This window comes from Triturus cristatus, chromosome 7 (assembly GCF_964204655.1).
Source record: "Triturus cristatus chromosome 7, aTriCri1.1, whole genome shotgun sequence".
Taxonomy (NCBI): Eukaryota; Metazoa; Chordata; class Amphibia; order Caudata; family Salamandridae; genus Triturus; species Triturus cristatus.
The window spans coordinates 6,874,511-6,902,038 of record NC_140590.1 but is presented as its reverse complement, the minus strand read 5'-3'; positions in this window follow the sequence as shown (position 1 = coordinate 6,902,038).

Sequence of the window (27,528 nt, the reverse complement as noted above, 5' to 3'; positions counted from 1 at the left end):
TTCATATGTAGACACCTTTACTGTCACCCCTGACCCTCAGCCGCTCACTTCCATCTCTTCATATGTAGACACCTTTCCCGTCACCCCTGACCATGAGCTGCTCACTTCTATATCTTCATATGTAGACACCTTTTCCGTCACCCCTGACCATCAGCAGATCACATCCATATCTTCATATGTAGACACCTTTCCTGCACACCTGAACATCAGCCACTTATTTCCAGATCCTGTAATACAAAAAGGCTTCAAGCTAAAGATGGACCTGCCGGACTGGGGAGATATGGAAAGTACCAGGAGGCCTGCCTCTGGCGTAAAAGTGACGTCCCCAAGTCCTTCCCAGAACTGTCCTACAGCAGGTCACCTCTTCATCACCACTGGTCAAAATCTGGTGGGGATCTGGAAGCAGTTTCTGCAAGGCACGGCTATCTTAAACCGATGAGGTGACACAGGAGCACTTGACCTGAAGAAGGCCTTCTGTCCACTGTGAAGACCCACAGTGTACCCTCCCTCCACAGTGGTCACTTCAGAGGCTTTGGTGCCCATCTAGACGTCCATGGCTGTTGTGAAGAGATTCATGGACTCTCTGCAAATGTCTCAAGGTGCAAAGTCAGTCAGTCTTTCTAGATACTCAATTCAGGAGTAACGCCATGCCAAGATACCCTCGGGTGTTAGTGCATGTTATAAATCTAATTTTCATTTTGACCCCCAAGTGTGAGAATCCTCCAGCCAATGGGGCAAGTGAAACTGGGAAAGAGGCAGCCTGTACTGCAGGGTCATTCCAAAATGACCGAAGCCACTGCACCAAGGTGAGAGGCTCCCTCCAGTGCAAGAGCCAGTGCCACCGTGTGTGAGCCTCACTTCCAATGAGTGACACTAAACCAAGGTAAGAGGTTCCCTCCCATCAAATGGCCAGTGCCACAGGGTGTGAGCCTCACTCCCAATGAGTGACACTACACCAAATTTGAGAGGCTTGTGCAAGAGCCAGTGACACAGGGTGTGAGCCTCACTCCCAAAGAGTGACACTGTACCAAGTTGAGAAGTTCCCTCCAATCAAAATGCCAATGCCACAGATAGTGAGCCTCACTCTCAATGAGTGACACTGCACCAAGGTGGGAGGTTCCCACAAGTACAAGAGCCAGTGCCACAGGGTGTGAACCTCACTCCTAATGAATGACACTGCACCAATGTGAGAGGTTCCCTCCAGTGCAAGAGCCAATGGCACAGGGTGTGAACCTCACTCCCAATGAGTGACAATGCACCAAGGTGAGAGGTTCCCTCCAGTGCAAGAGCCAGTGCCACAGGATATGAGCCTCACACTCAATGGGTGACATTGCACCAAGGTGAAAGGCTCCTTCCAAGACACAGGCCAATGCCACATAGTGTGATCCTCACTCCCAATGAGTGACACTGTACCAAGGTGGGAGGTTCCCTCCAGTGCAAGAGTCAGAACCAGAGGGTGTGAGCCTCACTCCCAATGAGTGACACTGCACCAAATTTGAGAGGCTCCCTTCAGTGCAAGAGCCAGTGCCACAGGGTGTGAGCCTCACTCCCAATGAGTGACACTACACCAAGGTGAGAGGTTCCTTCCCATCGAATGGCCAATGCCACAGGGCGTGAGCCTCACTCCCAATGAGTGACACTACACCAAGGTGGGAGGTTCCCACAAGTACAAGAGCCCGTACCACAGGGTTTGAGCCTCACTCCCAATGAGTGACACTGCACCAATGTGGGAGGTTCCCTCCAGTGCAAGAGTCAGAACCAGAGGGTGTGAGCCTCACTCCCAATGAGTGACACTGCAACAAAGTGAGAGATTCTCTCCAAGATGAATGCCAAAGCCGCAGGGTGTGAGCCTCACTCCAAATGAGTGACACTGCACCAAGGTTAGAGGTTCCCTCCAGTGTAAGAGCCAGTGCCTCAGGGTGTGAGTCTCACACCCAATGAGTGACACTACACCAAGGTAAGAGGTTCCTTCCAAGACAAAGGCCAATGCAACAGGGTGTGAGCCTCACTCCCAATGAGTGACACTGGACCAAGGTAAGAGGTTTCCTCAAAAACAAATGGTCAATGCCACTGGTTGTGAGCCTTACTCCCAAAGAGTGACACTGCTCCAAGGTGAGACATTTCCTCCAATTGAAAGGGTAATGCCACAGGGTGTGAGCCTCACTCCCAATGAGTGACACTACACCAAATTTGAGAGGCTCCCTCCAGTGCAAGAGCCAGTGCCACAGGGTGTGAGCCTCACTCCCAATGAGTGACACTACATCAAGGTGAGAGGTTCATTCCCATCGAATGGGCAATGCCACAGGAAGTGAGCCTCACTCCCAATGAGTGACACCACACCAAGGTGGGAGGTTCCCACAAGTACAAGAGCCAGTGCCACAGCGTGTGAGCCTCACTCCCAATGAGTGACACTGCACCAATGTGAGAGGTTCCCTCCAGTGCAAGAGCCAATGGCACAGGGTGTGAACCTCACTCCCAATGAGTGACAATGCACCAAGTTGAGAGGCTCCCTCCAGTGAAAGAGCCAGTGCCACAGGGTGTGAGCCTCACTCCCAATGAGTGACACTAAACCAAGGTAAGAGGTTCCCTCCCATCAAATGGCCAGTGCCACAGGGTGTGAGCCTCACTCCCAATGAGTGACACTACACCAAATTTGAGAGGCTCCCTCCAGTGCAAGAGCCAGTGCCAGAGGGTGTGAGCCTCACTCCCAAAGAGTGACACTGTACCAAGTTGAGAAGTTCCCTCCGATCGAAATGCCAATGCCACAGATCGTGAGCCTCACTCTCAATGAGTGACACTGCAAAAAGGTGGGAGGTTCCCACAAGTACAAGAGCCTGTGCCACAGGGTGTGAACCTCACTCCCAATGAATGACACTGCACCAATGTGAGAGGTTCCCTCCAGTGCAAGAGCCAATGGCACAGGGTGTGAACCTCACTCCCAATGAGTGACAATGCACCAAGGTGAGAGGTTCCCTCCAGAGCAAGAGCCAGTGCCACAGGATATGAGCCTCACACTCAATGGGTGACATTGCACCAAGGTGAAAGGTTCCTTCCAAGACACAGGCCAATGCCACAGAGTGTGATCCTCACTCCCAATGAGTGACACTGTACCAAGGTGGGAGGTTCCCTCCAGTGCAAGAGTCAGAACCAGAGGGTGTGAGCCTCACTCCCAATGAGTGACACTGCAACAAAGTGAGATATTCTCTCCAAGATAAATGCCAAAGCCGCAGGGTGTGAGCCTCACTCCAAATGAGTGACACTGCACCAAGGTGAGAGGTTCCCTCCAGTGCAAGAGCCAGTGCCTCAGGGTGTGAGCATCACTCCCAATGAGTGACACTGCACCAATGTGAGAGGTTCCCTCCAGTGCAAGAGCCAATGGCACAGGGTGTGAACCTCACTCTCAATGAGTGACAATGCACCAAGGTGAGAGGTTCCCTCCAGTGCAAGAGCCAGTGCCACAGGATATGAGCCTCAAACTCTATGGGTGACATTGCACCAAGGTGAAAGGTTCCTTCCAAGACACAGGCCAATGCCACAGGGTGTGAGCCTCACTCCCAATGAGTGACACTGCGCCAAGGTGAGAGGTTCACACAAGTACAAGACCCAGTGCCACAGGGTGTGAGCCTCACTCCCAATGAGTGACACTGCACCAAGGTGAGAGGTTCCCTCCAGTGCAAGAGCCAGTGCCACAGGATATGAGCCTCACACTCAATGGGTGACATTGCACCAAGGTGAAAGGATCCTTCCAAGACAATGGCCAATGCCACAGGGTGTGAGCCTCACTCCCAATGAGTGACAATGGACCAAGGTAAGAGGTTTCCTCAAAGACATATGGTCAATGCCACAGGTTGAGAGCCTTACTCCCAATAAGTGACAATGCTACAAGGTGAGAGGTTCCCTCCAATCGAAAGGCCAATGCCACAGAGTGTGAGCCTCACTCCCAATGTGTGACACTGCACCAAGGTGGGAGGTTCCCTCTAGTGCAAGAGCCAGTGCCAAAGGGTGTGAGCCTCACTCCCAATGAGTGACAGTGGATCAAGGTAAGAGGTTTCCTCAAAGACAAATAGTCAATGCCACTGGTTGAGAGTCTTACTCCCAATGATAGACACTGCTCCAAGGTGAGAGGTTCCCTCCAATTGAAAGGCCAATGCCACAGGGTGTGAGCCTCACTCCTAATTAGGGGTGGGCAGAATTTGCTAAATTAACTTTCGCAAATTATCGCAAAAATGCTAAAAATCTCCGCAAACATGCCGGAAATATAGTGAAGATGCGGAAGTTTTTTCCCGCCTGTTCGCGGTATTTTTTGCGTGATCGCGGGTCGCCAACTTACCCATGCGGTTGCTCACGGGCACGGCCGTCTTGTTTTCACTTGTCCCGCCCTCTCGCGATGCTTACTTCCTGTTCCGGGTCGCGCAATGCATGTTCGCGCCCGTTCGCGGTAGATATTCACTGTTTGTGACCCCTTTTACTTGATCGCGTTGCTTTTTGCTTGCTTGGGGAGAAAATATTGCGCGAACTTGCGCACGTGGTCACAATGGGTGCGGCCATCTTGTTTTTCACCCTATTGCATGGATCTGGGGCCTGATTTTCAATCCTCCCAAAACCTTTTCAATCCTTTGTATAAACCCACTTTTTTTTTATCTTTCTTAATAATTATTTCTCTAACTATTTTCCATCTTCTATATTTTTGGTTTTTGTCTCCTTTTTTTGTTTTTTAGCTACTTTTTCTCTTTCTATTGTAAGAGTTTATTTTAGAGAAATTAAGTTACGTAATGCTACAGTGACTCTAGTCCACTCCTTACTTTGTCCTGTCACTAATAGATAGGGGCGGATTGATACTTAGGTTTAGGTACTTTGTATGAGTTTTAATTTGTTAGTGGTATGCGTGATGCCCCCTCAGTTACGTGACGTGCTGCTAGTACGGCAGTCTTTATTAGAACCTTTTCTAGTTTGTTCAATGAGTGGTGGTAATTGACTTAGCACTAGCAGAACATCAGCATCAATCAATCAACCCAAAATTTGGTGTATACAAAAAATGTAGTCATGTGTCCTCCATTTGACCATATGCATTGTTGAGGAATAAAAGAAGTGGAAATGCATACTTAATGTACAATTGGCATGCCTGGAATAGGTGGACTAGGTTGGGTGGTACGTCGTACTTAGGCTTAGTTGTAACTTAGTATTCTGGAATCAGAATGGAAGACGGGATTACTGTTGATAAATAGTAACTTAAGTAGTCGATCCGCGAATACCCCGATACTACTTGTTGACCAGATGAGATCGGTCAATTTAGTTATTGCAATTGTTGTTTACATAAGTGTTTTTTGACCGTTGTTGAAAAATATTGTATTTGTTTGACACCATCCATCAATGTTTGTCTCTTTCTTATATCTTTCCTGTTCATCGGTACCCAGGGGCAGACAGACTGGGAGTGGGGGTTCGGCGGGACAACAGTCCGATCAGCACCAGGAGGACACCAATGAGGGCTCCTCTGCTGGCCCCAGTAAGTCTTCTTGTTTTTAATAATATTTCTTATTCCATAACTTTTACTGCCCCATATTTTTCACGAACTATTGTTTCAGTTTCCAAATGCTATTTTTTTACCAACAATTATCCTTCGATCTGTACGGTTTCAAAAATCTTATCCCTGCCTCTGCTATGATGACTCTCAGTACTACTACTACTACTACATACTATCAGTCTGTCTGTACTGTAGTAGCTAGTCTTGCCCAGTTGGCCAGTGCCACTCTTTATGTGAAAGGTTGTAATATAAAACTCATATTCACCAGTAGCTCTAGCCATTGAGTCCAATCCTTTGGGTCGTCCTCTTGTGCTACTTCTAGTCTTATTGATCTTGAGTCTTTGTTAATCTTGAGGCTTTGAAAATTCACAGCAACAAAAGCCCAACCAGATGTATTACTATTTTGTTATGATAGCCTATAGGACATACTACTACTGTTGTAGGGATCTTGCACATACACAGACCTTTGCACAAGAAAATAGGATGTTGGTGACGGTAGGTTGGACCTTCCTCACACACCTCAATCAGAAATTCAGAACCCACCACAATCCCCTGCTCGACTATAGTACTGTCTTGTCATAACTATTAGGTCTCCGAACCCTCCCCCCAAGATATCCAACAAGTAGACAACCCAGAACATAACACACCCAACCTCTCAGTCGTGGAAGCAATGCACATGCACACCCTTACTTTAATTTGCTCACTCGTTGTAGGAGAGTAGGATCTGCACTTTTGCTGCCCCCACTTTTTTTCTGGTGTATACACTGGTTTCTGGCTATAGTCTGGCTGGGTCCCTGCTAATCAGGGCCACAGTCTCACTGATCTCTCTAAACAACTTGGTGTGCATACTAGATGCACTAGTAATTTGATACTGTGGTACTTTATGAGCCCCTAGTATATGGTACTTTAGGTACCTAGGGCATTGGTACTTCACAGGCCTATCAGGGGCTGCAACATGTATTATGCCACCCCTGGGAAGCATTCTCAATCTGACACCACAGGCCTGCTACTGCAGCCTGTGTGAGGTAGTGTTAGCACTCCTCACTGAGGTATAGGTGTTGAAGATTGGATTAATCTCTTAGCATGAGCTGAAAGCCATTTCGTACTTGGCAGCCATTTTAGTTAGCTATGTGCTGGCCATTTGCTGTTTCCCTCTCCCAGAGTATTGCACATGCTCAGATGGGCCTAGCTAGTAGAGTGCACCTATTCCTAGTATAGAACTGTCAGGCTGTTCTAACTGATGTCAGCAACTTATTACTCCACCTACTTGTTGACTGTGCAGTTTCTGTATGACCATCTATGTGCATAACTCTTCTCATGTGTACTTGTACCGCCTTTTTCAGCCCCTGTGTGGGTATAAAAGGACCATGCTCTTTCTGTTCGGGGTGCTACTTCACTCAATACCGAAGGGTGCTGTGTGAATGTAGTTCCACTTCATGAGGTTTATTAAACTTTATATTTTCTATTCCAGTTTCTGTGCCAACTTCTTCCTATTGGTCTGAGGACTCTGTGCAGAGAAGGGCGAACCCCTTGCACTGGTAGGCCTTGCTGAGGTCACCATCAACAAATTGGCGCCCAACTACTGGGGCTCATCGGTGACTCGGATGCCCAAAGGATTGGTCGCGACGAAAGGATTGGAATCTCGCTCTGGACGCGATCGCTGCCCGGTGAGACTCGAGTCTTGGCAACCACGGCGTTTTTCCTTTCTTTCTGATCTGACCATCCAGGTGGTGCCGGTCCTCGACTGAGATCTCTTCTGTTGACCCACCGTGCAGTGACCATTTGGTCGATTTTAGAACTTGGCAGTTGGAACCTGGACACCAAGTGATTGGTAAGTGTCCTTCTGTGGCGCTTGCTGTTGGTTTTGATGCCTGGGATTGGTAAGGTAGTTTAGTAACCCTTACTGTGGCTTTTGGATTTCGGAAATGGTGTTGGCCAACTTGGTTTGTTATGAGATTTATATATGTATTGCAATCTATATAGGCAGGTAATGAGGAGAATTTTCTCTATCTGAATTGATTTGAACGGCACATCGTACTAAAGGTACCTTAAGTGCTACTTTGATTATAGTACTGCATATTCTGCACTATTTTTGGCATGCCTGTTTTTAGCACACTTCGTAGGATGTGTTGCTTTTGTAGTGGTACCAGTTTGAGACTCGATGAAGCACAACCGGCCCCCCCAGAGGGGACACCTAATAGGGATATGTATATTAGGTATGGTCTTTCTTCTATAATGTACAGCGCATTATGGAATAAATACACTCGTAAGGATCCTGAGTTGTGTTGGTCTATGTATGGGTCATTTGATTTACGAAAGATTGAGTATGTGGAACAATGTATGTTTAAGCGAAAGACTAGGCAAGAGATGTTTGATTGTGTATGAATGTGGGAGAAAGAAGTGCGTGAACAAATGAAGCGTGAGCAAGCCTTGATTGAAAAAAGAACAGCGAAAGAACATTTATGTGAAAGCATTAGAGCTGAAGAACAAAGAAATAAAAGAGTTGTCTTTTTGTTTTCCTCCAGGCGAATTTATGAATGTGTTGCTTTCTTGGATGTACCATTTTTAAACTTGTATATAATTAGCCGGCTCCCCTAGAGGGGATACTTAACTAGGTTTAGGTATATAAAAGTATTTCTTCTTTAGTGACTAGTACCCCAAGGAACTAAATATGTACATAGAAAGGATCCTGGTCTGTGCACTTAGTAACATTCATAAGTGGTAATATGCAGAGCGTTTTTTCCTGGTGTTCTGCCAGCCAAATCTAGTGAATATGACTTACAACTAGTATTTACAAATGGTTTGGTTTAAGTACAGTCTGTGGGCTGTCTTTTTTTTCTGTCTTAAGTGTTGATCTGTGGGTTAAATGTGTGTTTAAATGTCTGTGGTTTGTCATTAGTGGTACTTGTGTGAGTAAGTAGCGATTGCGCTCTTGGTGCAAGAATGGCTCACCTTAAGCTCTCTGTGTTATGTGTTCTAAGTATATGACACCGTTTTGAAAATGTCTGGAATGAGCTCAATGTTTTTTTGTCATCATTTTGCTGTGCAAAACATCATTAACATAAAATATATTTTAAAAGATTCCAACAATGAATTATATAATATATGCTAAATAGCTGCACGCTATCATTAAATTAACTATACATGTGCGCAAATGTAAGATAAAATTAGAATCCACATTGAATAGGAATAAAAAAGCTTCAAAAAACGAAATTGTGTGTTTTGCAATAGATAAAATTAAGATACCAAATGTCACAGCGTTTATCCTTCTGTATTAGGTATTAAAAGGCATTCACATTATCTGAGTGAGTTGGTTGTTCCTGAACTAAAGTACACATTACAGAAGGACAGATTTGTGCTGGCTTGAAAGGTTGACGCGAAAGGCGTGTGAACTCAACGCCTTTACGTGTCAAGCAGCTGTGTCAGCACGAGACTATTTCTGACTCCGGCCACAGAAAACACCTAAAGTCACTACACCTTAAGTCAGTGCAAACACGGAGTAAAATCCTGCATTTCAGACTTCTGTTTTAAAAGTTAGAAATGTTGTTTCATTATTTTTGATAAACAGAGGACAGATTGACAGTGGGGATTTCTTTTCTTAATACCTTTTTAAATAAGGATAAGAGAGGTTTTTGATGTTAAATAATAATGACTGTCCTTTAAAAGTGGCGCAGACTTAAGATGTTTCAAGTTAAGCTTCTGTTCTTAGGGCTGTGAATGAATGCGTTTAAATATGATAGGCAAGGGATGCAGCTCGCTTTTCATATGTGGACTCATCAAAATGATTAAATTTATTTAAAAATATATATATTTTGATTATATACAAAATGTTATTTAAAATAGGTGCATTAAATTCGTTTTTTAATATTCATAATGCCTAATCATGATGCTGTGACTTCCTAGCATCCAAATTGAATTTAAGCCGTGCTATACAGCAATAGGGGGTCACTTACATGTGAAATATCACTTTACCCAGGCGTAAAACTTATTTTTATAAGGGTATACATTATACATTTCTGATGCCACATCTCTGGGATATGTAGAGGACATTCTGGGGATGACTATTATGCAAAAACATTGTAGGATATTCATTTTTAAGTGCCCTAAACATCAAAGTCGAAATTAAGTAAAATTCACTATTTAAATGAGGTTATTCCAGTCAGAGCAGGTTTTAAACTGCCTTAGGCTCCAGTAAATGCACATATGTAAGTATAGAATGAATAGCTGACATCTATACTGCTGGACAAGCACTCAGCACACTGCTTACAAATATAAATATGTACAAAAACTGGCAGAAGTTATTAAGCTTACCTCTGAATTGCTGGTAGACAGGAATAGAGTGGGTTGCTGTTGCGCTCTCAGTCTCCAGGGTCACTTTGAATTAGTAAAACTGCATGAAAACCTTGCATACAAGATGGAACAGCTGCATAGGTTAAAGGCCGAAGTCCTACATTTAGAAGCCTGGCAGGGCTCAGCGCAACATGTGCTTTGACATTTCGGCATTTGAAAGACGAAATGGCAGGGCAGGGAAAGAAAGAGGTTTTGCTTACTTTTTTGGGGGGGCAAAAGCAAGTTTTTGTTCATTTATATGAACAATAATGGTATATGTGAACTTTTATTAGGACAGTGGCTCTGCCATATATATATATATAGCACTAATGCTTTTAGGGCTGAATTCAGGAAGCAATGGGATTTAGTTTGAATTCATACGGCCTCATGTTACACTACTACATTTGCTAACGGAATATGTTCTTTAGCTAGCTCAATGTGCTATTTAGCTCCTCAGAGTTTGTTTATGCCCAGTTGCTACAAATTGGGGTTGATAGTGTTGACAGAATGATACCTCTTACAGGGTTCCTACTTTCGGTATTCACAGAAGGCATTTAGGAGTCCTAAAGTTAGGACTCCTAACTTCTGTGAATACCGAAGTGAGTAAGTGTCTTCTGTGAATACCAAAATGAATAAGTGCCTTCTGTGAATACTAAAATGGTAGTAAGTTTAGGATTTTGTCTTAAGTTAGTTCTGTGAATCGGGCCCTATGTGTGCTTTGAAGTCCTGCACTGGGGGAGCAGTAGGCTCCTCTGTGCATATGCCAGCTCAAACCGGTTCAGGGGCTACCTGCCCCTGCTCTGGCGCAAAACTGGACAAAGGGAAGTGGGTGTAACCACCCACTACCCTGACCCTCCTAGAGGAGTGGTCATAGAGCTAGTCCCTCCCCTATCTTCACTATAAGATAGCAAGCATTGCCAATGCTTGCTATGGTGGTGGAAAAGTGTGGCTCACTGGTTAGAGGCGGCAGACCCGTAAGCAGAGGACGGCCCGGGACCAGGGTTCAATTCCCGACGCGGCAGGGTCTTGGACCAGGGTCAGCGGACTCGATAATTCTCGCTTCGGTGCCTACTCTAGTCAGGGACCACACTCGGCAACTCTGGGCATCAGCTTGCCTCATCTTCCAACGGCCCCCCCAGACCGCCAGGGATGCTTGGTCGCACCTTGGAGATACCCATTAGGGACCATCTCTCAGGGTGAGCCAGGACGGGTTCCCCAGCGGTCGAAGCGCAGAGATACTCCTCCGGGAGTCGATTCTAGCGCTATATAAACCCACAATTAAATTAAATTAAATTAAATTAAATGCAATTCAGATAAAACCTGGACGACGCTCTACAAAGAAGAATCCTGGCCCTTCGACGTTCCACTACCTTTGGAAGACAGAAGAATCTCCCTTGGAGTCAAGGAGGGACTCCCCTGCTTGGCAGGCACCAAAACCCTTAACCAACGGTTGCAAACTTTTCCGCCGGAGTTCGAAGTCCCTGCTACCCCAGAAGCAGATTTCCTGACATCCCGACGGCCCCTGTGAGTCCCGAGCGAAGCTGTGGCGAGTGGACCCCACGAGTGACGAAGAACAGTAATACCCGGGGACCGTGCACTATTGTCGAGTGCAAACCCTAAACAACGTTCTACAAAGTTGTGCATTGGACCAGTTCCGGCCCAAGCCCCCAACAGGTCTTGCACCAAAAATCAGCTGCCTACCCCGTCCTGAGTGACCGTGGGCTCCTGTGAAGCATTTCCTGAGGCGGCGTATTTGCAATAACTTGCCCATTGGCTAGTGGGTCCCCCGAAGACTTCTTCAATGACTCAAAGGGCTCTCCTAGTTGCACTGGGCCTGCCCTCACTTACCTTTGCTGGGTGAGTCCATCAGACCTTGCTGGTCTGCATCATCGACTATCTTCAGTCTACAGGAGACTTGCAGTGGCCAAGGCTTGTTGGCTCCAATCCGGTTGCCGACACCGTCATCAGCTGCAGACATTGTGGGACACTCCGAATCCAGCTGCTGGTCATCTTCGATCCCTCCTGGACCTCGTGAGCAAAGAGTCAAAACACCATCGATGACCTGAAACGACGCGACATCCATGGTCATCCATCTTGCTGGCCACCGGTCACTGGCAAGTGACTCTGAACACTGTCCCTTCAATTTTCAGGTCCTCTCCATCTTCAATCCACCTTCAGATTCCAGCGGACACCTTTCCAGTCATCACAAGTAGCAAGTCTTCATTGGTCTCCATTGAAAACAGCATCTCGACCCAACACCAAAAGACACCTATGCACCCGGCTTCCCTGGGTGAGGTAACTCATGCACTCCGATGCCCAAGTGTGTGTTGGCCCTCAAAGTACTCACCTTGCTTGTTGACTTCCTCGAAGTGCCCTAAAACTTTAAAATACACACCGCGACTTGCTACATTGTAACCAATAGGAAACCCGCGGCTGTGTTTAGACACTGCATGCGTCTCCCCTGGGCTTGTTACTTACCTGCTAACACTGCAGTAGTGAAGCCCCAGCGATTCCCAAGGCCCTAGGCTTTGTCATTGTGCAAGTCGACTTTGTTAACCCATTTTCTTAGTATATGGTCTGGTACGCCCCTAGGGCTCCAGCCATATTTGTGCTTAATTTATTGAGAACTGTTGACATTTGAATGTGTACCTGGTTTCTGATCTCATAAAGAGATTAGTAGAGTGTGTCTAGAAATAAATACATATATATTTGATATATATACCTGTGTGGTGTCCTTTCATTTAGTGATTCAAGAGATTATAAGGTAAAACAAGCTGCTTTACATTCCTCAGAGACTTAGCCTGAAGGCTGCTCTCCAGAGCTACCACTAGGATAGCTTTCTTTAAAAGGTTGTCTTAAACCTATCTACCATAAGAGTCGAATTGGACTGGTGCAAGGTGGCCACTATAACTAGTGACCAGCACATGCCAGGCCAACTTCTCACATTGGTGGGCAGCGTGTGGGATTCCAGCTTGCCATTGTTTTACCAGAAAATCTCTATTTGAATTACTAACTGAAAACCACTAAAGGTACTCAAGATACATATAGAGTCAAGCTAGTATCAATAAGTTCTACTAAACTTAGAGCTGTTTGTGAAGGGATAAGCACACCCTTGCTACAGCTCAAGCTAGGTCCAGTAAGCCTCAACTAGTGTAGGTAGTACAACACTGCACAACACTAGTATGTCCTACAAAGGTGGAGCCAGTGGGTCCACCCCATCTCAGTACAAAGACATAGCCTACACTGACCTGAAGGCCTTATGCTTTGAAAGACAACTGAGAGTAGGCAGGAGTCCCTCCTCACAACACCTGATAGATTTGTTAATAGCAGATGATCTCAGACTAGCTCTAGGAGCTAGTGGGTCTGCATCAGGGAGTGGGTCAACCATAGTCACTTGGTCTGATGATGAAAATCAAGATGACCTGTGGGTGAAGAGCCAGACCTAGAAAGGTCTGAACAGGACAGAGGATTTCTCCCTAAGAGAACTGACAGAGTGGAAGAGAGGTCTAGGTTCCCCTCAAGGGACTCTGACCATTCATATCACTCTGGAAGAGAATCTGTTCACCAGAGGAGCTCAAACTATCCCAGAGAGTCCTCCTCTGAAAGAAGGTACAAGATGCTCCAGTATGAGGAAGCTAGGCTTGCCCTCAGAACCAAGCAATTGGCCTTAGATAGGGAAGCCTTTGAGCTCCAGAGAGCTTCCAGGAAGGAGGGGTTAGATACCCCTGGTGGCAGCAACAGTGTCCCTAGAGGCAGAGATTACATTCCAGACCGTAGTAACATGTCCAAGGTTGTTCCTCCCTACCAGAGTGGGGATGATATCCACAAATGGATAACTGCTATGGAGAGGGCCTGTAAAGTTCAACAGGTCCCCCAGACACAGTGGGCAGCAATCTTGTGGCTCTCCTTTTCAGATAAAGGTAGAGACAAGCTACTCACTGTTAGAGAAAAGGATGCTAATGATTATGAAGCCCTGAAGAGTGCTTTGATAGATGGGTTTGGCCTAACCACTGAACAGTACAGGTTGAGGTTCAGAGACACCCAGAAAGCACAGACTCACTTTGTTGATTGTGCCACCAAGGCTCTAGAAGGTTGGCTGGTTGGTAGTAGAGTAACTGATTTTAAGGTATTGTATAATCTTATAATGAGAGAACAGATCCTTAATAATTTCCAAAACCAGTTGTTGCATCAGTACTTGGTAGACTCTGATCTGACCTCTCCCCAAGAATTGTGAAAGAAGGCAGACAAATGGGTCAGAACCAGGGTGAGGCAGAAAACCCAGAACCAAGGTGGTGACACTAAGAAGCAAGATCCTAAAGGCTCAAATAAAGGTGGGGATAAGGCAAAAGACCAGAAGTCTTCGCAAAGGCCCACAAATCTGCATCTGGTGGGTAGTCACAATCTACGAAGGGAAAAGGCCAAAAGAAGCCCTGGTGCAAATTCTGCAAACAGAAAGTGCAGTGGACTTCTGATTGTACAAAGTCCAAAGACCAGACCACCACCACTCCAGCCCCTAAGGCAACTGTTTCCCCTAGTGCAGTAATTGGTGGAGGTAATACTCAGAATAAGGGTGTAGTAGGGTTGACCCTGGGTTCTGATGTGGACTCTGGCCTAGTCAGAGTAACAACACAGGCATTGCTAGTTTGTGAGGGAGACCTTGATATGTCCTTCCCAGTGAGCCCCAGTAATCTGGGCAAGTACACACAGCAGCCTATAATAAATGGCAAACAGGCTTTGGCATTCAGGGACACAGGTACTAGTGTCACCATGGTGGCAGAGAACCTAGTGGACCCTGCACAGATCATCCTGGGTGAAATGTACCAGGTAACCAATGCAAGCAATACCAAGACCAACCATAGTCTGGCAGTTGTGAATTTCTCCTGGGGAGGGGTAACTGGCCTCAAAAAGGTAGTAGTCAGTGCAGACCTCCCTGTCGAATGTTTGTTAGGCAATGATCTGGAGACTTCAGCCTGGTCTGAAGTAGAATTATGGACTCATGCTGAGATGTTGGGCATACCTGCAGAGGTATTTGCTGTGACCAGGTCACAAGCCAAAATGCATAAAGCTGAACCAGCTCTGGATCCTGAAACTATGGACCAGATGCTACCCAAGAGGAGGAGCAGTAGGGTTAAGGCTGGGCCTTCCCCTCTGTCTCAGATCTCACATTTCCCTCCTGAGGGAGGAAAAGCAGATCCTGAAGAAGGAACTGCCCCAGAGGAACTTGAGCCTGGTCAGGTTGAGTTCTTGGGGGCAGGGGGACCTTCCAGGGAAGATCTGAGCAAAGAGCAACAGTGCTGCCCCACTCTTGAACCCCTCAGACAGCAGGCTGCTGCTGAGGCTGCTGGGAGTGCTAGTGGGTCCCATAAAGTTTATTGGGATGAGGGGCTCCTATTTTCTGAGGCTAGAGATCCTACCCCTGGAGCCACCAGGAGGTTGGTAATACCTCAGAAGTTTAGGGGGTTCCTCTTGACCCTAGCACATGACATCCCATTAGCAGGACACTTGGGCCAAAACAAGACCTGGGACAGGCTTGTACCACATTTTCATTGGCCACACATGTCTGAGGACACCATGGAGTTTTGTCTCTCCTGTGTCACTTGCTAAGCCAGTGGCAAGTCAGGTGGCACAACAAAGACCCCCCTGATATCACTACCTGTGGTGGGGGTTCTCTTTGAAAGGGTAGGGATTGACATTGGTGGTCCCCTTGACCCACCAACTGCATCTGGGCACAGATTTATATTGATGGCAGTGGATCATGCCACCAGGTATCCAGAAGCTATACCCCTAAGGACTACCACAGCTCCTGTGGTAGCAAGAGCCCTCATTGGAGTCTTCTCCAGAGTGGGTTTCCCTAAGGAGGTCATCTCTGACAGAGGTTCTAACTTTATGTCAGGATATCTAACTGCAATGTGGAAGGAGTGTGGTGTAAACTACAAATTCACTACTCCCTATCACCCACAATGCAATGGGTTAGTTGAGAGATTCAACAAAACCCGAAAGGGAATGATTAAAGGACTCCCAGAGAAGCTTAGGCGAAAATGGGACCTTTTACTTCCCTGCCTTCTGTTTGCATACAGGGAGGTTCCTCAGAAGGGGGTTGGCTACAGCCCTTTTGAACTTCTGTTTGGGTACCCTGTTAGAGGACCATTATGTCTGGTGAAGGAGGAATGGGAGTTACCTCTCAAACCTCCTAAACAGGATGTGATGGACTATGTACTTGGTCTCCACTCCCGAATGGCAGAGTATATGAAGAAGGCCACTAAAAACCTGGAGGCAAGCCAAGAATTACAAAAAGCTTGGCATGACCAAAACGCTGTCTTGACTGTTTATCAGCCAGGCCAGAAAGTGTGGGTGTTGGAGTCTGTGGCCCCAGCAGCTCTCCAAGACAAATGGAGTGGCCCCCACACAATTGTTGTGAAAAAGGGAGAGGTCACCTACTTGGTAGATCTGGGCACTCCCAGGAGCCCCCTTAGGGTGCTCCATGTCAACAGACTTAAGCCATATGTGGACAGGGCTGACATGGGCTTGCTCATGGCAACTGATGAGGATCAGGAGGAGGAGAGTGACCCTCTCCCTGACCTGCTCTCACAGAACCCTGATGATGGATCAGTTGATGGTGTTACTTTGGCAAGCAGCCTCACTGAACATCAGCAAACTGAATGTAGACAAGTGCTACATCAGTTTAGACATATGTTTAGCCTGACCCCAAGTCAGACTTCCTGGTGCACCCATGAGGTGGACACTGGAGACAGTCTGCCTGTAAAGAGTAAAATCTACAGGCAACCTGACCATGTCAGGGATTGTATCAGGACTGAAGTCCAGAAAATGTTGGAGCTAGGTGTTATTGAGCCCTCAGACAGCCCTTGGGCTAGCCCAGTAGTCCTTGTGCCAAAACCTCATACCCAGGGTGGTAAGAAAGAGATGAGGTTTTGTGTTGACTACAGAGGCCTCAATGCAGTCACCAGGACTGATGCCTACCCAATACCAAGGGCAGGTGAACTAATAGACACTTTGGCCTCAGCCAAGTATCTCAGTACATTTGACCTTACAGCTGGCTATTGGCAAATCAGGTTAGCTGATGATACCAAGGCTAAAACAGCATTTTCGACCCCTGGTGGGCACTATCACTTTGTGGTAATGCCCTTTGGTTTGCAGAATGCACCTGCCACATTTCAGAGGCTGGTGAATAAAGTTCTGACTGGTATGGAAACCTATTGCTCAGCCTATCTGGATGATATTGCTGTCTTTAGTTCCACCTGGCAGGATCACCTGGTCCACCTCAGAAATGTACTGGAGGCCCTGCAGAAAGCAGGCCTCACTATCAAGGCCACTGAGTGCCAGATAGGCCAGAGTCAGGTTGTGTACCTGGGCCACCTTGTAGGTGGAGGCCAGGTTCAACCATTGCAGAGCAAGATCCAGACCATAATGGAATGGGTAGCTCCAACCACCCAGACACAGGCGAGAGCCTTCTTGGGCCTGACTGGGTATTACAGGAGGTTTGTTAAGGGATATGGATTTATAGTGACCCCCTTAAATGATCTGACCTCCAAGAAAATGCCAAAAAAGGTTCAGTGGACAGCTAGCTGTCAAAAGGCATTTGATGACCTCAAGCAGGCAATGTGTACTGCCCCCATTTTACAGAGTCCAGATTACAAAAAGAAGTTCATTGTTCAAACAGATGCTTCAGAGCTGGGTGTGGGAGCTGTACTGTCTCAACTTAATGATGAAGGTCAAGACCAGCCAGTAGCTTTCATAAGTAGAAGGCTGACCCCTAGAGAGAAACGTTGGTCAGCTATTGAGAGGGAGGCCTTTGCTGTGGTGTGGGCCCTGAAGAAGTTGAGGCCATACTTGTTTGGCATTCACATCATAGTTCAGACTGACCATAAGCCCCTCCTTTGGCTCAAACAGATGAAAGGTGAAAATCCTAAACTGCTGAGGTGGTCCATTTCCCTACAGGGGATGAACTATACAGTGGAACATAGACCTGGGACCAAACATACCAATGCAGATGGACTCTCAAGGTATTTCCACTTAGAAAATGAAGACTCGACTGGTCAAGGTTAGTTTAATGTCCCTGCGTTTGGGGGGGAGGTTGTGTAGGAGAGTAGGATCTGCACTTATGTTGCCCCCACTTTCTGGCTATAGTCTGGCTGGGTCCCTGCTAAACAGGGCCCCAGTCACACTGATCTCTCTAAACAACTTGGTGTGCATACTAGATGCACTAGTGATTGGATACTGTGGTACCTTATGAGCCCCTAGGATATGGTACCTTAGGTACCTAGGGCATTGGTACTTCACAGGCCTACCAGGGGCTGCAGCATGTATTATGCCACCCCTGGGAAGCATTATCAATCTGACACCACAGACCTGCTACTGCAGCCTGTGTGAGGTAGTGTTAGCTGAGGTATAGGTTCCTATATCTCACCATACACACACATATAAACTTATCAGCCACCCCTATAGCAGGCCCTATCATTCCTGAGGGCAGGGTGCTTGGTTTACTATGTGAGGGGGTGCATCTGCCTGAGCAGGACCCCTCTGCAGCTGGCAGAGTCTATTCTCTGCTGCTGTTTGTGGATGAGGTTAAACCATATACTCGTAAGTGCATTATAACCTCGCGGTAAATGCTAACTTTGGAATGACTGCATCAAAACATGTCGTGTTTGGTGTCAAACAACTTGGAATCATACCCTAACTGGTGTGGGAGTATAATCCCACCCTTCTAGAGGGGACGACATGTACCCACTGTACTAAACGGTAGAAATCTCCAAGAGCCCTGGCATCACAAAATGGATGTCACCAGCACAGACACTGGGCTGCCCTCCTGTTGCTGACCGAAACTCGCAGTGGAGGAAGCCCAACAAAAGGTATCCTGTCACAGGGAGGTGTCACCACCTCCCAGACAGGATTTAGTGTATTTGAGCTGGGAGGGTGCACTCTAAGAGTGCTTTGAAGTCCTGCACTGGGGGAGCAGTAGGCTCCTCTGTGCATATACCAGCTCAAACCGGTTCAGGGGCTACCTGCCCCTCCTCTGGCACGAAACTGGACAAAGGAAAGTGGGTGTAACCACCCACTACCCTGACCCTCCTAGAGAAGTGGTCATAGAGCTAGTCCCTCCCCTATCTTCACTATAAGATAGCAAGCATTGCCATTGCAAAACAGATAAACCTGGACGATGCTCTACAAAGAATAATCCTGGCCCTTCGATGTTCCACTACCTTTGGAAGACAGAAGAATCTCCCTTGGAGTCAAGGAGTGACTACCTGCTTGGCAGGCACCAAAACCCTTAACCAACGGTTACAAACTTTCCAGCTCCCGCCGGTGTTCGAAGTCCCTGCTACCCTGGAAGCAGATTTCCTGACTTCTCGGCGGCCCCTGTGAGTCCCCAGTGAAGCTGTGGTGAGTGGACCCCACGAGTGACGAGGAACAGCAATACCCTGGTACAGTGCACTATTGTTGAGTGCAAACCCTAAACAACGTTCTACAAAGTTGTGCATTAGATCATTTGTGGTCCAAGCCCCCAGCAGGTCTTGCACCAACAATCAGCTGCCTACCCCATCCCGAGTGACAGTGGGCTCCTGTGAAGCATTTCCTGAGGCCGCATCTTTGCAATCACTTGCCCATTAGCCAGTGGGTCCCCCGAAGACTTCTTCAACAACTCAAAGAGCTCTCCTGGTTGCTCCGGGCCTGCCCCCACTTACACTTGTAGGGTGAGTCCATCAGACCTTGCTGGTCTGCCTCATCGACTATCTTCAGTCTACAGGAGACTTGCAGTTGCGAAGGCTTGTTGGCTCCAATCCGGTTGCCGACACCGTCATCAGCTGCAGACATTGTGGGACACTCCGAATCCAGCTGCTGGTCATCTTCGATCCCTCCTGGACCTCGTGAGTGAAGAGTCAAAACACCATCGACAACCTGAAATGACGCAACATCCGTGGTCATCCATCTTGCTGGCCACCGGTCACTGGCAAGTGACTCTGAATACTGTCCCTTAAATTTCCAGGTCCTCTCCATCTTCAATCCACCTTCGGATTCCAGCGGACCCTTTCCAGTCGTCACAGGCAGCAAGTCTTCCTTGGTCTCCATTGAAAACAGCATCTCGACCCGACACAAAAAGACACCTATGCACCCGGCTTCCCTTGGTGAGGTAACTCGTGCACTCTGGTGCCCAAGTGTGTGTTGACCCTTGAAGTACTTACCTTGTAAGTGGCTGGCTTGTTGACTTCCTCGAAGTGCCCTAAAACTTTAAAATACAAACCGCGACTTGCTACATTGTAACCAATAGGAAACCCACGGCTGTGTTTAGACACTGCATGCGTCTCCCGTGGGCTTGTTACTTACCTGCTAACACTGCAGTAGTGAAGCCCCAGCGATTCCCAAGGCCCTAGGCTTTGTCATTGTGCAAGTTGACTTTGTTAACCCATTTTCTTAGTATATGGTCTGGTACGCCCCTAGGGCTCCAGCTATATTTGTGCTTAATTTATTGAGGACTGTTGACATTTGAATGTGTACCTGGTTTCTAATCTCATAAAGAGATTAGTAGAGTGTGTCTAGAAATAAATACATATATATTTGATATATATACCTGTGTGGTGTCCTTTCATTTAGTGATTCAAGAGATTATAAGGTAAAACAAGCTGCTTTACATTCCTCAGAGACTTAGCCTGAAGGCTGCTCTCCAGAGCTACCACTAGGATAGCTTTCTTTAAAAGGTTTTCTTAATCCTATCTACCATAAGAGTCAAATTGGACTGGTGCAAGGTGGCCACTATAACTAGTGACCAGCATATGCCAGGCCAACTTCTCACACTTGTGTAAGTTAGTCCACACCAAATACCACCAAGTCTATGTAAGTTCAAAATGGTTATTTTGAATTGAGAAGCTCTGTACATTGTTTTATTATAAAATGCGGCACCAACCTGAAAATCAATAACATTAAAACTATAAACATTGTTACACTTATACAGTTGGGAATTAAATCATGATAACTGAACAGTGGTGGAAGGCAGCACCACCATCCCATAGCAATTTACTTTAAATAAATTTATAAAAGAAGATGTGAGTGAAGGGACCCCTCACCTTAGAAGAACCTAGTACTGGCAGTTGTTGCATCATTCAGAAGCTCTGGTTCGTAGAAGGGAATCTTCCGTCTGTAATTCGAAAAATGAAATGGTGCGCGTTAGTATATTGCAACTTGCAAGCATTTCTCAGCCGTGCCAAAAAGTGTAGCATTTATGGATAAGCAATATGGACTAACAGTACACCAGTACTTTCTAAAAAAGTGGCTTGTTAATGTTTTTGTTGACCTCTTGTACGCAGCGCGTAGACAGTAGCAGTGTGAGGCAGGTCATGTGGGCTCAAAGGTGTCTTATACAAAAAGCTGCAAGGTAACGTCACATGTGCAAAAATAAAAGACACAAAGGCAAAATGGTAGCATGGCTAGGGCTAACTAAGCAAAGGCTACAATGACCATATATAACTGTTAGTGTCTACTCTACTACTACCTGATTTGTACTAGTGATGTATGTTAGTATTAACTCATTTTTCAACCTTGCTACTGATCAATAGGGGGGAGGTGTATATGACGCCTAATAAATGTGTAATGTTTTCTTGGCGCACTACCGACCACCATTGCCGGGGCCAGCTAAGGCGACGCGGAGGGCGAGGATGCGGCAGTTGCTGCAGATAGCAACGGAGCAGTAGGGGGAGTGGCAGCACCAGTGGCAGGCGGTGGTAAGTTAGATTCATAATCCTTAACTATTGTTGAACTTGACAGTACACTCACTGCAAGGGTGTACTGTATGTATATGTATACTGTACTGTTGAGACTTAGGGCCCCATTAGGATGGCGGGCGTATTGCCCCCGCCAGGCCGGCGGTATTCACCGCCGACACCGCAGGGGCAAACCTCCCGCCATCCCTGTTCGAAAGAGTCAGACCCCCACATGTCGACTAGGCGGAAAAGGGTTCAATATGGCGGTGGTGTCTCTCTGAACACACCGCCAGCCATATAATCTGCATTTTGGAATGCCTTTGCGTGGCGGCATTGCCGTTCGCCAAGGAAAGGCATGCAGACATTGCAGAGTATGCTTGGGGGCCCCCATGGAGGGTACCTACCTATGCTATGGTACCCCCGCTGCCTTTCAAAGCAAAACAGGACAGGCTCCGTGCGGGGCCCATCATGTTGTGCTTGGAAAAGCAGCACAACATGTATTTTTAGCATTGCTTTCGGCACCGCCAACCAAAATGTAAAAAAAACAGGATGCTCCCGCCACGGTGCCGGGCGCATCATCCTAATTAATTGTCCCCACGGCCACCCTTTTTAGCGTGAGGATGGCGGGCGGACAACGTCCGCTCACCATCCGATGTCGTAAGTAAGTATGAGTTGTTGTGAACGTTTGAAGAGTGAACTAGAAGACTAGAATCCCTTTAATTGCCAAAGGAGCTGGAGTATTGATTAACCAATGGCCTCATCTATATGATTTCAACTCCGCTTTGAAAGTTTTATGGAGAAGAGCACCTGGTGCACTGTTCAACTAAAAAGTGAAAGACGGGTGGTTGGAAGAAGGATGGGCGAGATTTCAAATGTTATGTACTACTGTGCTTTATAGTGCTACTCTACCATGCCACTATGTGTATAAATAATTAACTTGTCTCACTGTTTTTCTAAGAGTATATTTTATAATTGTCTTGTTTTTTTCTTTTTGATACACAGCTACTCCTAAACTAAACCGCAAGGAGTTGGCCGCCAAGGCACGGCGCCGGAGGCTGGAGGCAATCCAGCGGGAATACCGGCGGCTGGTGGTCCTAGCAGAGGAGGAGGAGGAGACTGCGGCAGCAATTGAAGCCTCCTCCAGTGCCCCGGGCCCCAGCCACTGCCCTCCAGCGGTACGGCGCCACCGTCTGGCGGCTACCCGCCGCCACCATTGTGCCATCTCCGGTGCCTCCGCCCACTGTAGCTGCAACTGCCGCGCCCTCAGACGCTGCGTCGCCTGTTTAGAGGAGCAGATGCGTGTCCTCCTTGAGTCCCGCCCCACAACTTAGTCCCTGTCATCTTGTTCTGCCCCTTTTTTAATTCTTGTTTCGGTGGGTGGGAACTGGTTTGGGCGTTGGTTTGGGGTTTTTGCTTTACAGACTTTTTCTCCTGGACTTTCCTATGGACATTGGTTGGGGTTAGGGAGGGGGGTGGGTCAGCTTTTGTGGGTTTAGTTTATTTTTTTTAGGGTAAATTAAATATATTTTTCTATGTTACATGCAATGTTGTTAATGTTTTGTAGGTGGGGTAACTGTTTTACATCACACTGTTTCCTTGCTGGTGCAGGGCCGCCCATACCCTGTGTTTGATTTAAATAATTGGCTGACTGTGTAAGACACAAACAGATAGATGCGACACACCTCACTGATTGACTTGTCCTTCTAGTACTTTCAGTCTGTCCTCTAGTCTATGCATTCTTTATCTGGACTGGTGTGTGAAATTGAAATCATTGACAACATGTCCATTATTAATTCTGCCTCCCCCAAACTTCTCTCTTACCTGTGCTTGATGTTTATGTCCAACTTTGGCACAGCAATGGCTGCATGATGAAGATGGTTTCCTTTTTCTAACATGCCATGATTGGGGTGGTGGTGGTGGTAGTGTAGTAGTAGTAGTAGACACTGGCAGGGCGGCAGCATTTGCAAAAAAAGAAAAGGAGACAGTCAATTGCCTTTGAGAGACTGTTAGAGGAGTAGTTGAATGAAGTACAGTACAGAACTTACCGAGCAACAATAATATGCTAAAATATTTTACAACAAAACATAATGGTGGTTGGGATAGCCTACTAGACAGAGTTACAAACTATAGTTGTGTCGAGTCACTTGATTAGGCCTAAAGCCTAACAGTTAGTGCTGTATATGAGGAATGACAACACACAAATCCAATCAATGCCGGCAATTCATGCTGAGGTATATGTTCCTTTGTTAAATAAAATAACCTCTAAAATATCCTACTCATGGGTGGGCAAGCAGAAGAAGATCATCACTCTGCCTTGAAATTGAAGTACTGTTGCTTTTGCCACATTCGTGCCAGCAAGTGTGTGATTAAGTATTGGTGTACATTTAATTTAGTCACACCTCGACAATAAGTCACACCGCCCGGGAGAAGAGGGTTAGGGTTTGTTGACTGGATGGGAAGGGGGTTTTTGGGAAAGGTTTGACATAGAAAAACAGTATGCATGGACAAACAAACGACAATCATTGAAGACTACCATATCCATATGTTAAGGGAGAAAAAGGAAATGCATGCATGATGATGAGAGACCCGGATTACATACACTTCTAGTTCTTGTTCTGTTGTTCCGGCCTCAATACTTTTACAGATAGCAAATAGAAATTTTAAATATTGGTAGGGAAGAATCGTAAACACGGAGCAAACCTAATGATGATAATAACAACTCCAAGAACACACTGTTGTAAAGATTGTATACAAAATATTAATCAAATTATTTAAAAGAAAATAAAAGTGGATACTGTTACTGTGTTATCCTGGTAAAAAATGTGGACTGGATTTGCATCTCGGCATTCCTCTTGCTCCTCTCATCCATCAATCTTGGGTGTGTCGCCTCGCCACTCGCCACTGCCTGGCTGGGAAAAAAATGTCGATTTATTGGTAAGGTAATTATGCATTGTAATGTTTTACAAAGTATAGGGCAAGGCCGGGCCTGTAATTGTAGATGGAAAACCAAAGGGGATATTGAGAAACAAAGTTGAAACAAATGCACAAGTGATGGTGTAGTGCAACAAGAACACTTTCCGAGGTGGCATGTATGCATATGCATCCTCTCTACTCTAGTCTGTTTCCAGCATTGACCTTCAACAATAACAGGAGAGAGCAGGCCCACAGTGCTTAGCAGTAGCACATCCTACGTTAACACTTTAGAGTCCTTTTTTTTCTCTCTCAAAGAGTTGGAGAAACGCAAAGCACATTATCCATTCCAAACATAGCATTTTACAGTTTAAGTTAGTAAAATCAATGCACTGCAGTCATCCCACCGCTACACTCTATTCAACTTCTACACAGACATTTGGGTCTGCTGTGGTTGTTGTTGACGTGTTTACCTTTAGGCTTTTAAGTTTTATGCCACTCATGAAACGTCCTCCTGACTTCACGATCATCTCCGATACTTTTACTGACTGACTGTGAAGATCGGCCTGCAGTAGAAGTAAAATTGTTACACACAACAAGAGTAGAAATATTGACTTGAGTCAGTCTTTAGTGTGTACAGAAATATAGATTACTAGTACACTTTGACTTTACTTTGTGCACAACAAACAAACAACGAAAACACAAAGACAAATCGCTCAGAGGCAGGTTTCCAATGCATGCCATTAATTATCATTACCTGTTCCTTCTCATCTTAAGTTAACGGGCCGTCTATTTCACCATCATCATGATGGACGGTGCTGTTGTGTCAATCATACTCATTGCGCAGATTGAGTGAGTCCCCTTCCTGTATTGAATTAAAAGCAATGTATCACCTAGCTGTAGGAGAAGTACAAATTTCTTATTTGCAAGAAGGGGAAAATTGAATTCACCTTGAGTTAAGTTTAGTGTGTTCTGTAGACAGTTGATTAGTGGCAGTGCACAGTTACATAAATTCATGCACAACAAACACAACAAAATCATTCAGTCTGCGACTCTGCGTCCAATGCATGGCATCAATCATTACCTGTTCCATCTTATTTTCAGTTAATGGCCAGTCTCTCTCGGCTCTGAAAGGAGTATAGCTATAGTAGCCATCTGATTCATGCTCCACTTCTTTTGGCAGGACTAGGAAAGTTTGAATTTGTTCTTGTAGTATTTTACCATCATCCAATCATCATTCATGAGGGCAATGGATTTGGGCGGGAGATTCAGTATGATGGAGCGGAGGAGCTGGATTCGGAGGACTGTACTGTCAAATTGCAGACGCCTGAAACTTGTATATTAAATAAAAGGAGAAGAAGACGGTGGTAATGGATTTGTTGTGATTCACAAGTTTGTAACCGATATGACAGACACACAAATAAAGGGGGAAAAAAGGGAGGAAGACAGTAAGTGCAAGCCTAATTTTCAGGGAAGTATAGCTCGTCCTAAAACTCTGGGGGTTCAGCCAGTAGTAGGTAATCATGTGACACAATACTTCCGTCACCTGGGCCTCTGTCCTCATCTTCCTCCATTGCTTCATGTATTGTGTAATTCGGTGGTATGAAGTGCTGATTCATTTTGATCATTGTTAACCTCTCCACGTTTTTGGGCGAGAGACTGGTCCTTGTCAATGTTACAATGGAACCAGCAGCACTGAAAACACGTTTGGAAGAGACACTTGCAACAGGGCAAGCCAGATAGCTTATCGCCAGCCTGCTGAGCTGTGGCCATTCAGACCTTTTCCTATACCAATACTGCAATGGGTTTTGATCAATGTACACCTCTGTTGGGTCGTCCAGATAGGCCTGGACCATCCGCTCAATGTTCAGGGTTGCTGCTGGTAAGGTTTTGTGCTATTTTCTCTGTGCATCAGCACTGTGCTTATTAATGCCTAACTTTACATACCAATCGTGTAATGATTGTACTCCGCCTAATGATCCAGTTATTGTTGCTGTGGTTGATAGTGATGGTGAGTGTTGTGATCCAAACGCACTGGCCTCAGCCGACGAAGTTGCACTTGATCCTGCATGGCCTGCTGCAGTACTTCTTGTGGGTTGATCTTGCGGGCTTTTAATTAGCAGCCGTTCGTTTTCCAACTAACTGGCTGCTTCAGCTATGCAAGTTTTGTAGCCGGCAACATCAATCTCGGAAAAAGCAAAGAATGTCTTCAGTCCAAATTTTGCACTTGAATCCAGAATTGTGGCCCAAATGTAATGTTCTTGTGACAAAATTTTATTTTGTATCCTTACATTTTCAGCTAAGCGACGGGATAAGCTCTCCACCAAGTCATGTGCTTCCCTTTTGTCCTCTACACCTTTGTATGATTCAGACACATTATTCAGCTGATGCTCTAGCATTTGCAATAATGGGATAGCTTGGCCCATTGTACAGTCCTCCTTGCTGACTTCACGTGTGAAGACCTCAAAAGGACAAAGCATCTCAGTCAGGCATTTAATTAGGCTCCATCTCAAGGTTCATGCCTTTAACAGTAGCATCCCCTCTTCTTTTCCAGACATATTCATGGAGTGACCTGTACTGCTCATACAGACGATCAAGCATGTAATACGTTGAGTTCCAACGTGTTGCCACCTCCTGGATGAGTGCCTTGACTGGCATCCTATGTTCACGTTGGATGATCCTCGGCTGCTTCAGAGCTTTAAAAGAATGGCTGAAATGAGTGCATATTCATCGACAGATGGCCAGTAAATTGCTGACTATGGGTTCTTTTTTCAGAAAGTCTTGAACTATAATGTTTATGCAGTGCGCCAAACATGGAACCCTGAAATAGGAACCAAGTTCCATGGCCTTAAGTACATTACTGCCATTGTCTGTGGCAACAAAACCAATACCAAGCCCTCTTGGCCGCAGCCATTCAAAAACCTTGCTACGAAACTCGTGTAAAATGTTTTCAGCCGTATGAGATTTCTCCATGGCGAACATGGCTACAGTTGCATGTTTCCGAGTACCTTCAAAAATCGCAGCTGTGTCAACAGCACCTTGTGCAGATAGCTTATC